Source organism: Phascolarctos cinereus, unplaced genomic scaffold (genome assembly GCF_003287225.1).
Source record: "Phascolarctos cinereus isolate Bilbo 61053 unplaced genomic scaffold, phaCin_HiC Scaffold_4;HRSCAF=312, whole genome shotgun sequence".
In the NCBI taxonomy this organism is placed as follows: domain Eukaryota; kingdom Metazoa; phylum Chordata; class Mammalia; order Diprotodontia; family Phascolarctidae; genus Phascolarctos; species Phascolarctos cinereus.
This window is the reverse complement of record NW_027555847.1, coordinates 213,113,923-213,132,557: the sequence shown is the minus strand read 5'-3', so window position 1 is coordinate 213,132,557 and position 18,635 is coordinate 213,113,923.

The window sequence follows — 18,635 nt, the reverse complement described above, 5'->3', positions numbered from 1 at the left end:
TCTTGTCAGACCCTTATTAGCAAGTAAAAGAAAGACAAGATTTAAATAGCATGTTATAAAATTAGAAGAAATTATTCCTTATTCTTCTTTGTGTACTCCACCACCTGTCAGACTCCACACAATAGAGCACAAAGCTAAAAGGTGCTCAGTAACTGTTGAATTGAATTGAAATGAAAAGGTACCAAGGTCAAGATGGTCTACTAACTCATCATCTAATTTGCAGGAGGCAAGTTCAAAGAAAATCCACAAAACCAACCATTCTTAGAATACCACGAGGTGCCAAGCATGGTGGCACAAACCTATAATTCCAGGTATCAGGGAAGCTGACACTGGTGGATCTCTTGAGTTTAGGAGTTTTGAGCTACATTAAGCTAAGCCAATCAGGTTTCTCCACTAAGTTAGGTAATATGTTGAAGGGAAGGAGGACCAGGGGAAGAGAGCTGGCCCACTTTGGAGAAAGAAAGAAAAGAAAGGGGGAAGGGAGGGGGGGAACGGAAGGAGAGAGGAAAGGAGGGGAGGGAGGAAGGAAGGAAAGAGAGAATATCATGAGGCTAGGATGGTTCATTTTCCTTACCTTAATCAATTAGATAATTATTCACCCAGTAAGGATTTATTGAGCATCTAATTATATGCCCCTACATTGTAACAAGTGCTGAGGGAGATACAGAAAGACATATAAACATGGTCCCTTCCCTAAAAGAGTTTAGGTTAATAAGGGCAGGCAAGGCACAACAGTGAACAATACAACGCAATATATAATTAAGTGCTCATTTGGAAGTGCTACGGAAATTTAGTAGAAAAACAAAATCTGAATCATGGAATTTGAGAATTGGAAGGATTGGAAAGGACCTCAGTGTCCATCTAGTTTAGCCCATACCCCAAAGTGAATTCCCACTATAACATGCCCTATAAGTGGTCATCCAAACACTATCTGAAGATCTCCAGCCATGAGGGACAGTCCATTAACTCCAACAACAGCTCATCCTATTTTGGGTTAGCTTTCATCGTTAGGATATTTCCCCTCCTCATATATAGCCTAAATATGCAACTTACCCAACATTGTTCCTGATTCTTTCCCCTGGTACCCATGAGGATAAGTCAAAATCCTTCATCCGAGACAGCCCTTCAAATGCTTGAAGACAGTTAGTGCATTCCTCTAAGTCTTTTCTTCTCTAGCCTTACCATCCCTAGCTCCCTCACAAGAGCCTTCTGGGGTATGAATTCAAGGCCCTTCTCCATCATGGTTACTGTCCTCAGACATAATCTCTAGCTTATCAGTTCCTAATTTGTGGTATCCAAAACAGACACGAATCTCCAGATGTGGCCTGACCAGGGCACAGTACGGCAGAACTATCTATCATCCATTTAATCCTCAATTATGCCTATTTCTTTTTTTTAAGTTGGTTTGTATTGATATCTTTTGTTTTTGCATGCATATTTTCCAAGGCATCCTTGTCCCTTTTCCACCCAGAGAGCAGTCCTTATTTTAAAGACTAGAAAGTGGAGGAATTGGATCCATGATTTCATTGCAATAGGGAACTCCAAGGTGAGGAAACTCTCTTTACCAATGCAGTTTGTCACCTTCTCTGAATTTTGCAGCCTTAGAGAATTGCTTAGAGCCCTGAGGGGTTAAGTGGCTTGCCTCAGGTGATACAGCCAGGACATGTCAGGAAGGACTTGAATCCAATTCTCCTCTTATCAAGACTACCTGTCTATATGCTGTAGACCATTCTCTCCTTAAAAAGAGTAGAAAAACAGCTCAGCAAAACTAACTAGCCAATAGAAAAAAAATCTGGTATTATATGCATATGCATAGTGCTTTACCTCTATGAAGAAGCAAGGGAGGGAGCTTCTCATGTATCTTCTTTGGGTACTGCTTAGGTCCCTATAAGGCATCTAGGTGGCTTAGTGGATAGAGAACTGGACCTGGAGTTCAAATCTAGCCTCAGATACTTACTAGCTGTGTGATTTAGTTTTTACTTTTCATTTCTCTTATCAATAGTGATTTAGAGCGTTTTTTCATATGAATATAGATAACTTTGATTTCTTCTCAATACTACTTGTGCATATACTTTGATCATTTATCAATTGGGGAATGACTTGTTTTCTTATAAATTTGACTAAGTTCTCTGTATATTTGAGAAATGAGACTGTCATCAGAGAAACTTGCTGTAAAAATTTCCCCCAGTTTCCTGCTTTCCTTTTCATCTTGGCTGCATTGGTTTTGTTTGTGCACATCTTTTTTAATTTAATGTAATCAAAATTATCAATTTTACATCCTATAATACTTTCTATCTTTTGTTTGTTCACAATTTCTTACCTTATCCATAGATGTAACAGATTTCCATGCTTCCCTAACTTCTCATATCACCCTTTATTTCTAAATTATGAAACCATTTTGAGTTTATCTTGTTATACAGCATGAAATATTGATCTATATCTAGTTTTTGCCAAACTGTGTTCCAGTTTTCCCAGCAATTTTTTGCTGAATAATGAGTTATTGTCGTAAAAACTTGGATCTTTGGATTTGTCAAATTCTAGATTACTATGGTCATTTACTACTATGTATTATGTACCTAATCTATTCCACTGATCCATCACTATTTTTTTAGCTAATACCAAACTGTTTTGATGACACCACTTTGTAATACAGTTTGAGATCTGGTACTTCTAGGCCACCTTCCTTCACATTTTTTTTCATTGATTCCCTTGACATTCTTCACTTTTTGTTTTTCCAGATGAATTTTGTTGTTATTTTTTCTATCTCTACAAAATATTTTTTTTTGTTGTTCAATTTGTATGGCACTGGATAAATAGATTAATTTATGTAGAATTGTCATTTTTATTATATCGGCTTGCCTATGAGCAATTAATATTTCTCCAATTGTTTAGGTCTGACTTCATTTATGTGATAAGTATTTTGTAACTGTGTTCATTGCTTTGTCTTGGCAGGTAGACTCCCAACTCTTTTATATTGTCTACAATTATCTTAAATGGAATTTCTCTATCTCTTGCTGCTGGACTTTGTTGGTAATATTTAGAAATGCTGATGATTTGTGTGAGTTTATTTCATATCCTGCAACTTTGCTGAAGTTGTTAATTATTTGAACTAGTATGTTAGTTGATTCTCTAGGATTCCCTAAATACAACATCATATCATCTACAAAGAGTGATACAAAGCTTTGTTTCCTTATTTCCTATTTTAATTCCTTCAATTTCTTTTCTTCTCCTATTGCTCTTATTGCTAGAGCTAGCATTTCTAGTAATATAATGAACAATAGTGGTGATAATGGGTATTCTTGCTTCACTCCTGATCTTATTGGGAAGGCCTTATCACCATTACAGATAATGATTGCTAAAGGTTTTAGACTGATACCACTCACTATTTTAAGGAAATCTCCATTTATTCCTATGTTTTCTAGTGTTTTTAATAGGCATGAGGGTTGTGAAATTTTGTCAGATGCTTTTTCTGCATCTATTGAGATAATCATATGACTTTTATTGGTTTTGTTATTGATATGGTAAATTATGCTGATAGCTTTCCTAGTGTTGAACCAGCCTTGGTATAAATTGCATTCCTGGTATAAATCCCATTCTGTCATAATATATTATCTTTGTGATACATTGCTGAAACCTCCTTGTTAGTGTTTTATTTTTAAAAATTTACATCAATATTCATTAAGGAAATTGATCTATAGCTTTCTTTCTCTGTTTTTACTCTTTATGGTTTAGGTATCAGCACCATATTTGTGTTGTGCAAGGAATTTGGTAAGACTCCTTCTTTACCTATTTTCCCAAATAGTTTATATAGTACTGTAATGAACTAAACAGGAAAGCATTTTGCCAAACGGTAACATAGACAATGAAGTAACATCCATAATAAGCATATATGCAGCAAATAGCATAGCATCCAGATTTCTAAAGAAAAAGTTAAATGAGTTACTGGAGGAAATAGACAGTAAAATGGGACTTCAACTTTCCCCTCTCAGAACTAGATGTATTAGAGCATAAAACCCTCACAGCCACCTCCCCAAATTCAGTTTCAATTGTTCTATTGTTCATTCCATTTGCATTGTTGACTCTATTGTGTATTTTCTTCTCCTGATTCTGGTTACTTGACTCTGCATCAGTTTGTATGTCTTTTCCATGTTTCTCAGTATTTATCACATTAAATAATTAGGTCATATATCCATTTTTAGTTTATTGTGGTATATGGCATAAGATTTTGGTCTAGATTTAATTATGCCAAGCTTTTTTCCAATTTTTCCCAGCAATCTTTCCTAGGTAATTTATGTCTAGGAATTTATCAAACACTAGGCTATTGTGTTCAATTATTTCTGATTCTTCCTAACCTAAGAAGTGAAGTAATATAAATAGGAAGATAGTTAGAGGATAGGAATGTAGAGACAATCTATTTCATGTTTGTTTTATAGATTCACCTAGTCTTTAAATCTTTTATGGTTATGAAATCATACTGGATATCAATTTTGTATGTAACAATCTAATTACAGGTAAGCTTCTGTATAAAAGTTAGAATGAAGAAATGGAATTATAGCAAATGGGAGATTCTATTAGAATGTCAATAATTTTGCACTCTATGATATACTTTTTATGATATTTTTGATATCTGGAATTGCTTGGGCTAATAGTATGCTCTGGTCAATCAAGTATTCTGGCTAACATAAAGCTGTCACAAATAATTTAAGAATTGCCAATTTTAGATAATCAAAACATTAAAAAAAATGAATATATAGAATACAACTTATACAGATGAAAATTTTAATCTTGGATGATTCAAAAGGTATCTGTCCCTAGGGCATAAAGTACATCTGAGGGCTTCAAATTCCACTTCTGATGCTTATTGCCTGTGTGACCTTGGACAAATTACTTAATCTTCTTAAGCCTCAACTTCCTTATCTGTAAGATGGAAATGTTGGACTAGATGACTTCTGAGTTTCTTCCAGCTCTAAAACAGTGATCCTGTGATCTCAGTTTGCTTTCCTATTTTTTAACCAATAGCAAATAGTTCTGATGATATAATATAATATATATTATACATACACATATATGTTGTATAATATAGTTTGGGGTTTGGTTATAATATTTCTCCCTTATTCCAACTTTTTTTTTATTATTTCCCTTGACATTCTGGCTCTTTTGCTCTTTCAAATGAGTTTTGTTATTGCTCTGTCTAGCTCTGTAAAGTACATTCTCTGCAGTTTGCTATAGCTCTAAATCTATAAATTAAATTTGGTAGTATTATCATTTTTATTATATTGGCATAGCAAGCTACGAGCACCGAATATTCCTCCAGCTATTTCAGTTATTCTTCATTTTTTTAAAGGAGCATTTTTAGCTATATCGATATAGCTCTTGAGTATGTTTTCGTAGATTAACTCTCTGATAATTTGTGCATTTCATAATTATTTTGAATGAGAATTCCCTTTCTATCGTTTCCTCCTGGATTTTTGTCTTACTATACAGAAACACTGTTGGGTTGTGTGTGTTTATTTTATAACGTGCTACTTTGCTGAAGTTATTAATCATCTCAATTTCTTTTCTGATTTCCTAAATAAGCCATCTTGTCATCACTAAACAAGGACAGTTTTGCTTCCTATCATTAGGATCCTATCTTTGCCTATCTTTAATTTCTCTCTTTTTTAATTATATAATGAAGTTATGCAAAACATATTTCCATATTAGCCATGTTGCAAAAAAAAAAAACCCAAGAAAAATAAGATGAAAAAATATACTTCAATCTGCATGCAGAATTCATTCATCAGTTCTCTCTCTGGAACTGAATAGTATTTGTTATTATGAGTCCTTTGGAATTATTGTGGATCATTGTAAAGATCTGATTGTGTTATTCAAAATTCATTTCCTTTTGAAGGTCTTTCTTCTGACCAGTTGCAGAATTTGTTATTGAAATTGTTAAATTTAAGCATTATGTGTCTTAGAATTTTGATTTGTGGATTCTCTGGATCAGTACTTTGTTTCCTGCGTTCAGAATCTCTGGGCAGTTTACTTGGATAACTCCATGAATTAGGGAGTTCTGATTGCTTTATTCATTTTTTTTGTTTTGCCTTTCTTTGTATTTCCAGTGTGTAGCTCAGTGCTGGGCATACAGCATATGCCTAATAAATACCTGATGATTTATTTGACAATTATCTTTATCTTCTGCATCTTGTCTTCAAAATCAGTCCTCTTTGGCTTATATATTGAATATGTGTTCTTTGAATATTACTGACTTCTGCTCTCTTCTGCCAGATTTTCCTCTGCTTCAGAATTTTGGAGTTCCAAATTTGTTCATCTCTCTTTTAAATCTTTAGAGATACTTTCCATTGTGTATTTTTTTTTCTATTTTGCTAATTGAATTTTTATATTCCGTGTTAAGAGCTCTAAGTTTTGACATATATTTTTTCCCAATTTCTTATTTTTAATAGATTTCACTTCTATTTGAATCATTCTGGAGTTTCTTGTTGTTTCATGGTCTATTGAGGCCACAGGACTTGCCATTTAATCAGATATTAGTTCATTTTCTTTTTTCATTTGTTTGTTTTCAATCAACAAAGATTTATTAAATGTTTACTATGTGTCAGATTCTGTCCCAAGCACTGGAGATACAAAGCTAAAATTTGAACAGCGCCTGCTGTCAGCTGTTATAGTAATTTTGTATATTGTTCTTCTGCTCCTGCTTAGTTCATACAAATATTCCCACCTTTTTCTGAATTCCTCTGTCATTTCTTATTGAAGCAGAACATTCCATTATATTGCTATGCCATAGTTTGTTTGTCCATTTCGCAATTGAAAAGTGCCTGCTTTGTCTTCAGTTTCTTGCTACCACAAAGAAGATTGCTATGCCTATATTTACATATATTGGATCTAGATGCTTTAGGTTTTTGTCATTATTTGCCAGTTTCAGTGTGTGATATGAAACCTCTTCTAAGTGGCAGCTCTCTTACTATTAGCCATTTGGATCATGTTTTCTTATAGTTGTGGATAGTTTGAAATTCTTTTGAAAACTGTTCTTCATACATTTTGTTTCAAAATTTTTCATTGTTTTATCCTAATCTTGACAAGCATAATTATTCACTTTCTTTTGTCTTATAACATTTGTTTAGGGAATTTTGTAAATAATTTGAGGATATATTATTCATCCTCCTTTATGGTTTTAGGATTCTCCCTGCTGATTTAATCTGCTTGTACTCTAGACTTTTATTGAAGGGTTTTCCTCTTGCTGTCTTTGACATTTTACTCTTTTGAAATATTATTTCATTACTTTATGACTCTTCTTCCTTTGTTATAAGTATACCCTGGAGAATGGGCTATAAAGCTGCCTCAGCCTCCATATGCTTGGGAGTATAGGATTTTCTGGCCTTGATCCCTACTATGACTAATTTCTGAGAAGCTAGGCCTCACCCCAGTTAGATTTCTGTCCTCTTTCTCAAAGGCCTAGCATAGCTAAATATGTTGGTCTCTTGTGTCAGCTCCTCCCTTGAATGTCTTTTCTTTCTTGTGCCTAGATTGAATCACTGCTCACCACTTTTTATAGGTTAGGAGGAAGGCAAGGAGGGTATTTCTTTTTTTTTTCCATTAATTTATTTTTAGTTTTCTACATTCACTTCCACAAGATTTTAAGTTCCAAATTTTCTCCCCATCTCGTCCCTCCCCCAACCCCAAGACAGCATGCATTCTGAATGCCCTTTCCCCTAGTCTTCCTTCCCTTCTATCTCCCCCCTCCCTGCTCTTATCCCCTTCTGCTTCTATTTTCCTGTAGGGCAGGATAGATTTCTATGCCTCATTGCCTATATATCTTATTTCAAAGAATGTATTTCTGGCAAAGCTTCAACAGCCTCAGGCTCTCTCACTTAGGTCCATGCCCTAGTCAGCAGGCAGCAAGCTTTTAGCACCTCTATCTTCATCTCACACAGAAGGGCAGAGACAGTATCAGCTGCTTATTATGGGTAGGGAAGGGATAAGGTACATTGGATAAACATGGAGGCTGATATGGGTGATGCTGAATGAATGCTTTAAGAATTAGAGCTTTCCAGCACTAATCCATAAAAATTTTGCCCTTTGGCCTCTTTCTCTTCTTTGTTCTATAGATTGAGCAGTAATTGCTCTACTTCTGACGCGGGATTTCTTTTTAAATATATTTTTGAAAGTTGTTGATTTAAAGAGGTTAGAAAAAAGTGACTAATTCATCATCTGGCTTATCATGCAGCCATGCTTCTCATAAGGCAACCTAAGATCTCACTAACTTTTTTGGCCGAGACAACCAGCATTAACTCATATAGCACAAGTACTCCACCAAAACTGCTAAGAGCTAGAAGAGTCATGGGAAAACCTCATGGACAAGATAAGACATGAGGATCTTTTCTCTGGATTGGGAAAGATATTTAGTATCTGAATAGGCAAAGAGTTAGGGGAAGGACATTCTTGGTGGGGAAAACATTTTCCATAGAAATGGGAAGGTACCTGACTAGATTAAAGAACAATCAATAATCACTTATTAAGTCCCTATTGTATTCCTTGCTAGATGCTGAAGATATGAAGATTAAAATGAAACCCTCCCAGAAATCAAGGAGACTGGTTGTTATTGTTGTTGCTGTTGTTCTTCGTTTTCAAAGAGGACCAAAGACTTCATGGGTGATGTCTTGACTTAGACTACATTGGAAGGTGTGAATTGAAGCTAGTGGAAAATTCAATTGAATAGGAGGGGTAGAAAAGAGACTATAGAAAGCATTGAAAACCAGACTTGTGGTAATAATCCATGGGCAGCTGAACATTTTGGAACAGTAAAACAGCATCTTGGTAGCTTGACAAGTAAAATATATTAGCCTTGCATTGGTATACAGAATATATTGTTATTCAGTCATTTCAGTCATATCCAACTCTATGTGACCCTATTTGGGGTTTTCTTGGCAAAGATACTAGAGTGGTTTGTCCTTTCCTTCTCCAGCTCATTTTATGGATGAGGAATTGAGACAAACAGGGCTAAGTGACCTGCCCAGGGTACTAAGTATCTGAGACTGGATTTGAATTGAGGTCCCTGACTCCAGGTCTGGTGCCCTATTCACTGTGACACCCAGCTGCCCAAATACAAAATATATTGGTAAGGAAAGAGCCTGAAACCAGGAAGACCAGGGAGAGGCTATTGTAGCATTGTAAATGAGAGAGGTTAGCTATCTAGAATAGGGAACAGAGAGGAAGAAACACATTTGCGACATAACTTTTAAAAAAATGAAAACATTGACAAGACTTGGCCATTAATCAGAAGACTGGGAAAATGGGAACAATATTTGTCAAAGGAAAGGAAGTTTGGAAGAGGAGGTGAAGAGAGGAATGCCAAGTTCATCTGAGACTTGTAGAGGCTGAAATGATGGCAGGACATATATGTGGTATACGTGGTATAGTGGAGAGTATTGGCTCTAGAGTCACAGGATTGGCATTTAAACTTCATTTCCAACATTACCTGTGTGACTTTGGGCACATACTTTTACTTCCCTGAGCCTCAGTTTCCCTCATCCATAAAATGAGGATATTGGATTAGATTGTTTCTGAGGTCCCTTTGGATCTAAACCTATGATGCCATGGACCAGTGGAAATGTCTATAAAGTAGGCAGTTGAAAATATGAGAATTTTACCTAGATGAGAAAACAGAATTGAAGGTATTAGCCTTGGGACACATAAGCTATAAGTGACAATGGGAGACCAATGGAACCATGACAGTGAATGAGCTCTCCGTAGGAAAGATAGAACAGATGTTCTAAGGCACAAACTTACACAAGGCTATGATGAAAGGAGGAAGAGAAGTCTGTAAGAGAATCTTAGATAAAAATTATTCTTGTAAACTGAAGTTTTTCAAGGTGAAGCAGATTTAGTGATGAGGGATCCAAGAAAGTTGCAATTTCTGATTTAGAAAATTGAAAAAGCAGATATGGAGAGGTGAATGGAAAATACTCCAGGATATTCTCTAGTCCCTGCTCTATCTGAGTAAAATTGGTCAAGTTTAGCAAGTAACCCCACCTGGGACTATGGTTGATCCTTTCATTAATGTATTTATATAATTGAGCCAAATACAATATATGTATATAACTTTAAGCTTTTAATAGCTTAAATGTGGATTAAGACTTTGGGGATACCCTATAGAATATAATTTATATTCTGCATGTTTATTATGAGAAGTATGGTGTGGTATAGGGAGATCTGTCTTTGGAGTCAGAAAGACCTGGGTTCAAATCCTTCCTCTGACACATGCTGACTGTATAACTCTAGGTAAGAAACGCAAGAAATGAAAAAAAGACCAAGGTCTCTCTCCCACTGCATCCAGGGCCATCTCCAGTCATCTTGATTATGTCTTGCCACTGGACCCAGATGGCTTTGAAGGACAGATTGAGGCTAGAGACTTTGCAAAGCCTCACCTCACTTAAATCTAATTTATTTGCAAGTCATGACGCCATGAGGTCATGATGACTTCTGATGTCACTGGACCTCTTTGAGAACGAAGGAAAAACAACAATAATAATCCTAGGCAAGTCACCTCTTAGTCCTGTAGGCAACTCTCAAAGACTGCGAGTTGCTGAGGGGGCAACCTGCATCAATCAAGGCAATCTCCTCCTCTATGAATTCTTCATAGCAATAAAATCACAGGTCCACTCTCTATGTTTCTATGTGTTATCTACTTTGACTTCTCACTCAACTATAAACTTTTTGAGAATAAGGCCAATGCCTATTAAAACTAACCTAGCAGTGCTATTTTCATTATAGTAGATACTCAGCCAAATTATACAAACTTAAGGAATGAGCCCAGGTCCACAAATGAAGCAGGAAAATGGTCTGGAGCAATGGTGTCAAACAAATAGAAATGACATCACTGAACCACATATAAGGATGCCTATGGGCCACATATTGACTTAGTTTTAAAATGTAATCTATGATTTATTGTATTTTTATTTATTTTGTTAAATAATTCCTAATTACATTATCACTTGGGAGTGTTGTGAGTGACAAGTTTGACACCTCTGGTCTGAAGAAGCACTGAGACCCTAACTTTCAGCCCCACCAAGCATCACCACTGGTTCATGTGGCAGTGTGATTGGTGTGGCTGACACTTTCAGGCCTTGATGGGTAGTGTCACAACGGGGACAGACAATGCCAAATTATTCTATTGCCTTAATGAAAAGAGGCAATCTAAGACATTTAAACTTTCCTTCAAAGACCACCTCATATCCCTCTTTATTCCATTTTAATAATTTTGTTTTTTTTTTAACTCAAGGAAGTAAGATGTGAAGAAATGTGTTCATCAGAAAAAGTGAATTGGCAAATTAAGGTAAGTGTTCAGGTAATCCAGCCCAATACGAACCCCAAAAACAACTACCATAAAAGCCCAGGGTAACTAGGTGGCATAGTGGAGAGAATATTAGTTTTAGAATCAAGAAGAGCTGGGTTTAAATTCTTCCTCAGATACTTATTAGTTATATAACCCTCTTAACCTCAGTTTCTTCATCTTTAAAATAGGGAGTTGGGAGCAACTTTACCCAGAAGAGAGAAGGAAATGAGATTTAGAAGGAACTTCAGCAATCTTGTAGCCTAATCATTTGTTTTTTTTAATTTTATAGAGGAGGAACCTAAGTTCTAAGGAACCTGGACTTGCCCAGGATCACACAGAACTAGAATTTGAACCTAGGTCCTCTGATTCCAAATTCAGTGGTTTTTTTGTTTCTAATATCTGCCCCCCCATAACCATTCAATAAACTGACTTGCTTCATCTAAGTAGACATGAGAACATTAGGTCTATTATCTTAATGTGCTTGTGAACAGCACTATTGCTCCAAAACAAATGAAGAAGAGATATGTGGCAAACTGTATCCCAAAAGAAAAGCAGTATTGAACAACTCACCATAGGTTGTGACACCTCCTCTTTTGAGGGAAGAGAAAGCCCACTATTCCTTTTTTTCAAAATTTTTTTAAGAAAAATTTTATTGATGTGTTTTATTTTTACATTCCATTTACAAATGATGTCCATGCAATGAAAGTTCTCATTCAATAAAGTAAAACAATTTAAGAAAAGTTAAAACTACGGTGACCTCATTTGAAAGTACATGCAACATTACACAGTTATAGTACCCTTTCACCTCCTTGTTTTTTTAAATTGTTATTTTAATTAACAGAAATCTATTTTCTCGCCCTTCCATCTCCTATCCCAATGTAAAAACAAGAAAAGAAAAACAAATTCCTTATAAGAGATATGCATAATCAAGCAAAATAAATTTCCTTATTAGCCATACACACACACACATGCGTGCGCACACACACACACACATGCACACACACTTTTCTACCGTATGAAATCATGGATGGTCCTTGTATTGATTACAGTTCTTACAGATGTCAGAATTGTTTCTTTTTAGTGTTCTTGTTGTTGTCTAAATTGTTTTCCTGGTTTTGATTATTTCATTCTCCATTAGTCTATAAAAAAATCTCCAAAACTGATTATTTTCATAATATTGATATAATTGTATAAATCGTTCTCCAAGTTGTGCTTACTTCACTCTGCATTAGTCTTCCTGTTTCTTTGAAATCCTGTATTTCCTCATTTCTTACAGCACAATAATATTCCATCATATTCATGTACATGACTTATTCAGTCATTTGTCAATTGCTGGATATCTTTTTATTTTCCAAAGGTTTTTGTTTTGTTTTGTTTTGTTTTTGCCACCACAATAAGAGCTGCTATAAATAATTTTGTACATATAGGATCTTTTCCTATTTCTTTAATTTTTTAGGGTATGGGGGAGCTCTAGGCATAGCAGTGGTATAGTTGTGTCAAGGGGCATGCACAGTTTAATAACTTTTTTTTATATAACTTCAAATTGCTTCCCAGAATAGTTGTAATTATTCGCAGGTCCACCAACAGTATATCAACGTTCCTGTTTTCCCACAGCCACTCCATTTATCATTTTCTTTTTTTTTTGTCATCTTTGTCACTCCAATGGGTGTGAGGTAGAACCTTATAATTGTCTTCATTTGTATTTCTATAGTTAGTAGTAGTTTGGAGAATTTTTTTTATATGGCTATAATTAGCCTGGGGTTTTTTTCCCCCTTGAGAACTGCCTATTCATATCCTTAGACCATTTATCAAGTAGACAGTAGCGCTTATTTTTATAAATTCAAATACTTCCTTATAGATCAGAGAAACTTGTTGCAAAAATTTTTCCAAGCCAATTATTTCCCTTTTAATATTAGCTTTATTAAATTTGTTTTAGAAAAATTTTTTAAAATTTTATATAATCAAAATTATCCATTTTTGACATTTCTCTAATATGTTTAAGATGTCTGTGTTTTTTTTAATATTTAGGTCAGGTATCCATGTGGAGCTTATCTTGGTATATAATAAGGTATGAGGTGCTGATCTAAATCTAATACCTTCCGTATTGCTATCTAATTTTCTCAACAATTTTTGTCAAATACTAAGTCCTTATATAGCTGGAGTGTTTGTGTTTATTGAATACTGACTTACTAGCTACATTTGCTTCCATATGTTGTATACCTAATCTGTACCACTGATTAATCTCTTTACTTTGTTTAACCAATACCTTTTTTTTTTTCAAGAATAATTGCTTTGTATGCATAGTTCACGATTTGGCCCTATGCAGCCTTTTTTGTTCCTACTTCCTTTCATTATTTCTCATGACATTCTCAACTTTTTCTTCCTCTATATGGATTTAGTTATTATTTTTCTAGTTCTGTAAAGTAATCCTTTAGGAGTTTAATTGGTTCCCAGTATCAAGATGAAATCCACCTCTCTGTATATCTGCTTACTTCTCCTAACTCTCTTGTCTGGGGCCAAGTTAAAAAAAAAAGTCTAATCTCTTTTACCTGTGTCATTTTTCAAATATTTTCAGACAGAGACAACATAGCATGGCAGTGAATTGCTTAGCATTTAGAGTCAGAGGACAGGGTTTGAATTCTGACCTAGAACTGACTCTTCCTTGTTGCTACAGAAACACTGTTTCCTGATGATCTCTTGTATTTACATAGCACATTATGGTTACAAAGTACTTTCCCCTACCTATCTCAGTTGAGTGTTATACTACCACAAAATGAGCAGTACAGATATTGACACCCCCATTTTAAAGAAAGAAAACGGGATGGTTACTCAAATCCACACAGCTAATAAATGGAGGAACTGCAACTTGAACCCAGGTCTGCTGACTCCTAGTTTAGTGTTTTTTTCATAACTGTTCACTGCAATCTAGAAAGAGCTCCTGTATCATGAAAGTGAGGACTTTACAGTAAATGCTTTATATAAAATGGTTGGGAAATAGGACATTCTAGCTAATTAAATCTGATTAATAGAGATATAGCAAGTAGAAGGATAATGTGGACTGAATTAGAATGATAATGAAATACACAACACTAAAACTAAACCGAAAGTGGCTTAATCTTTTTTAAAGAAAAAATTCAGAAGGCTCATCAGGACCTGGGGTTGAGTCCAGTTTCTGGTGCTTATTACCTCTGTGACCTTGGATTACTCACATAACTTCCCCGAGCCTTGGTTTACCCTTCTGTAAAATGAGGTGGTTAGAAAAGATGGCCTTTGAGGTTCCTACCAGTCCTAGATCTACAATCATGCAGTTCTTCAAGATCATCATTCTGATCCCAGTCATGAATATACAGAGTTCCAAGAATAGGGTGACCCATCATCAGGGGTATTCTGAATCCAGTTCTAAGACTAAAATGTTAAATTTTCAAGGTGAACATTTATACCTCAAAATCTACAAAGGCTCCAAATAAGGGCTTGATTTATTGTTTTTATTATTTATTGTTGCTTTAGTGATTGCTTAGACATAAGAAAGTGTTAATGGTGCAGATTAAACTTAAAAGTATCTGTGCCTACATTTTTCTTTCTTGAGAGCCCTGTTGTAAAACATTTACCAGTATACCACTGCTCATAACAGAATGTAACTCCAGTCCCAAAGCTCAATAGTATGGAACTCTCTCCTCATTGACGGAGAGCAATACCCTGCACTCGTCTAACGGGCAAGCAGAGTTGGTGAGGGGAGAAGAACTTCACTCATTTTAGTCTTCAGCTCTGCAGTTGTTTTAGACACTTTTGGTTTCCAGCTTTAAGAGAGAAGATGAAAGATGCTAACTCCACTTCAGGTTGCTGAAGAAAAAGAATCTCAGAAGAAGCTAACATGAGAGGAGCTGGCAATCTCTGTCATGCCCCTATCCCTATGGTAGCTTTCTACTGTAGAGACTTTGGGGAACTTTTCCTTGGGTTAGATCCAGGACCCTCTTTCTAGGTCCAGCTGAGTTGCCTCACTCCCAATGAAAGAACTCCTTCACTCTATTATTATCTGGGATATCTTCTCCTATGAATACATTCTCTGATTTCTGTTTTGCTACTAATTTAGATGAATGGGTCTCCTTGATAATTGCTATATATGTTCATTGTAGAACTGTTATTTGGATGAAAACGGATCAAGCCTTGGATATAGAGCTTGAGAGCTTGTTTTCCCTCAATAATGAAATAGCAATCAAAAGTTAGATAGAACTTGAAACCCATAGCCAGAGATTTATAATTCTAGCCCAGTACCCTTTCTCTCTGGGGAGAGCAAAATGGCCTACATCTTCAACCTCCTACTTTCCCTCCTAGTCAGAATTAAAGTCTCCCTTGGGGAGGATGGGGGGAGGGGAGAAAAGTCCACAAATATATATATATATATATTCTGTCTCCTTTTGAGCCACACAATAACACCTCCATGTTACATGTGGGAGACAACCCATGGAGCCTCGCTACAAGTTTGCTGTATTTCCTTTTCACCAGAATGACTTTGTCTTTCACTATGGTCACATTAACCTGAACAACACACCACTTACCATTCAGAATTCAGGGGTTATATCTAATTGAGCTATATTATTGATTGGATTAAGTTTTTAAATTTTTGTTTTGGCATCCCATACAGACATAACCTGTCTATCAATTTCCAAGGGACAGACTGAAAATATTTCCTCCAAATTTCATCTTTGGGTTACTTGGGCCATTTCCTCTGCTAATTCATTCTGGTGTGTGAGTTTATTCCCCCCCTGTCCATTAAACAATCTAATCATAGATCATCTTGTCTAATGCCCTCATTTTATAGCTGAGAAAACTGGGGGTCAAGGAAGTTGTAAATGAGTTGCTTACAGTCACACAGGTAGCAAGCGATAGAACCTGCCCCTGAAATTCAGGTTAGGAGACTCCCAAGTTCAATACTCTTTTCACAGCCCCATGTTGGTTTATTAACATATAGCATGATGATGAAATTCTAGAACCCAAACCTAGTGTTTATCTTGTTTAAGCAACTGCTTTAATTTTAGGCCTTCAGAATAACATTTATTCTTACTCTGCAACTTGGCACAATCCTATATTAAGGTGTCAGCACAGAGCTCTTTGGAATGAAGTACAGAAGGCACAATAGTGGAATCACGCTAATTAAAGATGTGTATCATCAGTGAAAATGTCTCTTAGGAATCAAAAAATTAATTACAATATGTCTGGCCAGGGTACCAGATGTTGAAAACAAACCAACAGATACACATGCTACTTTGCTTTCTAAAATTTTCCTAATAAATTTTCCTTTATGTGCATTTTCTTCTTCACCTTAGGTGGGTACAAAAGAATGAATAGTCATCAGAAGTCCTAAAGGAACTGACATGAAGCAATATTTGGAGACATTCCCTTTACTTTGATGAAAACTAGGGTAGTGGAGACGAGAGGTGAATTGGGATTAGAGAATTTCTGCTTTCAATTTGTGCTACCAAATTCCAACAAAAATCAAAGAAATCTTATGGACCAGAAATAGGTCCATCCATTGTTGGCCTCAAGATGAGGGATAAAATAACCCTTGTACTCAAAGTCCATCACAACATCTAATCAACTTCTAGGAGTGATTCAAATCATTTTAGTGGTATAGGAAGGAACAATAAAACCACTTTAGAGGTGCAGAGTCTTTGTAGAATGAAATCAGTTCTAGAAATGGTGGAATATGCCTATAAACCCTGCTAGCAAGGAGTGGAAGTTAGTGGATCTGAGCTAAGGAGTTCTGAGTTGCAGAGGGCTATGCCAATAGGGTGTCCAATATGGTGAACTCCTAGATGCACAGTAGTCACCAGGCTATCTAAAAAGAGGCAAATAAGCCCAAATTGGAAACAAAGCAGGTCAAAACTTTCTTGCTGATCAGAAGTGGAATCAGACCCATGAATAGCCATTGCATTTACTAGGTGAGATAGAGGGAGATAGACTTTTAAATTAAAGAAAAAAAGGAAGGAAGGAAGGAAGGAAGGAAAGAGGAAGGAAGGAAAAAAGAAAATGGAAGGAAGTGTTGTACAGGGACTAGTGTTCTGGAATTGAAGTCAGAAAGACCCGAGTCTGAATCCTGATTCTGACTCTAACTAGTTATCTGAGGTGACTAGATTGTACAGTGGCTAGAGTGCTAGACTTAGAGTCTTCCCAACTTCCTGAGTTCAAATTCTGCCCCAAACACTCACTAGCTTGTGACCCTGGATAAATCATTTAACCTCCCTTAGCCTTAGTTTCTTTTTTTGTAAAATGGACATAGCATAGGATAATAATACCTCCCTCTCCGAGTTGTGAGGATCAAACGAGATAACATAGCTCGTAAAATGCTTTGTATTTTGTGCAGAATATAAGATACTTTGCAAACCATAAAGTGCCATATAAATGCTCGTTATTACTAGTTTCCTCATATGCAAAATGGGGATAATCCTACCTGTACTACCTGCCTCACAGAGGTTAAATGAGACGATCTGAAGAAAACACTATATGGAAGTGTCCCAAAAATCTAAGTACAGTTTTAAGCTTTAATGCCTCAAAACTACACAAAGACTTTTGGGACATTCTGTAAAAATGTCAGCTTATTATTATTATTAAACACTTCTCATTTTGGGAGGGATGTCTTTGGAGGCTTCTGAGAATAAGCCATGCAATGAATCATTCTGAGATCTTAGGTGGTAACTAAGGTAAGACTAGCAAAATGTCTGCCTGGAGGATCATTCCCAAGAGGGTGAGAGGTCATTCATCCTCATCCTGAGTGCCTAGTATTCCAGAAACAAGCATTTCCTTCAACCCTCCAAGGTTTCCCAGTCTCAGCTCATTATTTTTATAGATTGCTCCAAATAAAAATAACTGATTATACCTGTGTGGGTGGTGTATATCAAAAGACACTGTATACACACACATTAATAAGTCCAAATTCCCTAACCTGGAATTCAAGGCCTGTCATAGCCTGGTCCCAATCTATCTTTCTATCATTTTCTCCCACTACTCGCCTACAAGTATTCTCGATTTTGGTCATTATTCCTAAAATCCTATCACCTCCCAGTTTCTGTATCTTCACCTTAAACCATTTCCTAATACTGTTTCCTGACACTTGGATTACCCTTCCCTCTCCTCCCAGCCCATTGAAATCCTGCTTATCCAATAAGACTGAGATCAAGTGTGGAAGCCAGCAATAGTAGACCCTGGTTCAAATCCTAGCTTTGTGACTGTGCACCCTTTGGTTAGTCACTTCCTTTTGTTGGGCCTTAGTTTCCTCATCTGTAAACTGAGTAGCTTAGACTGCTCC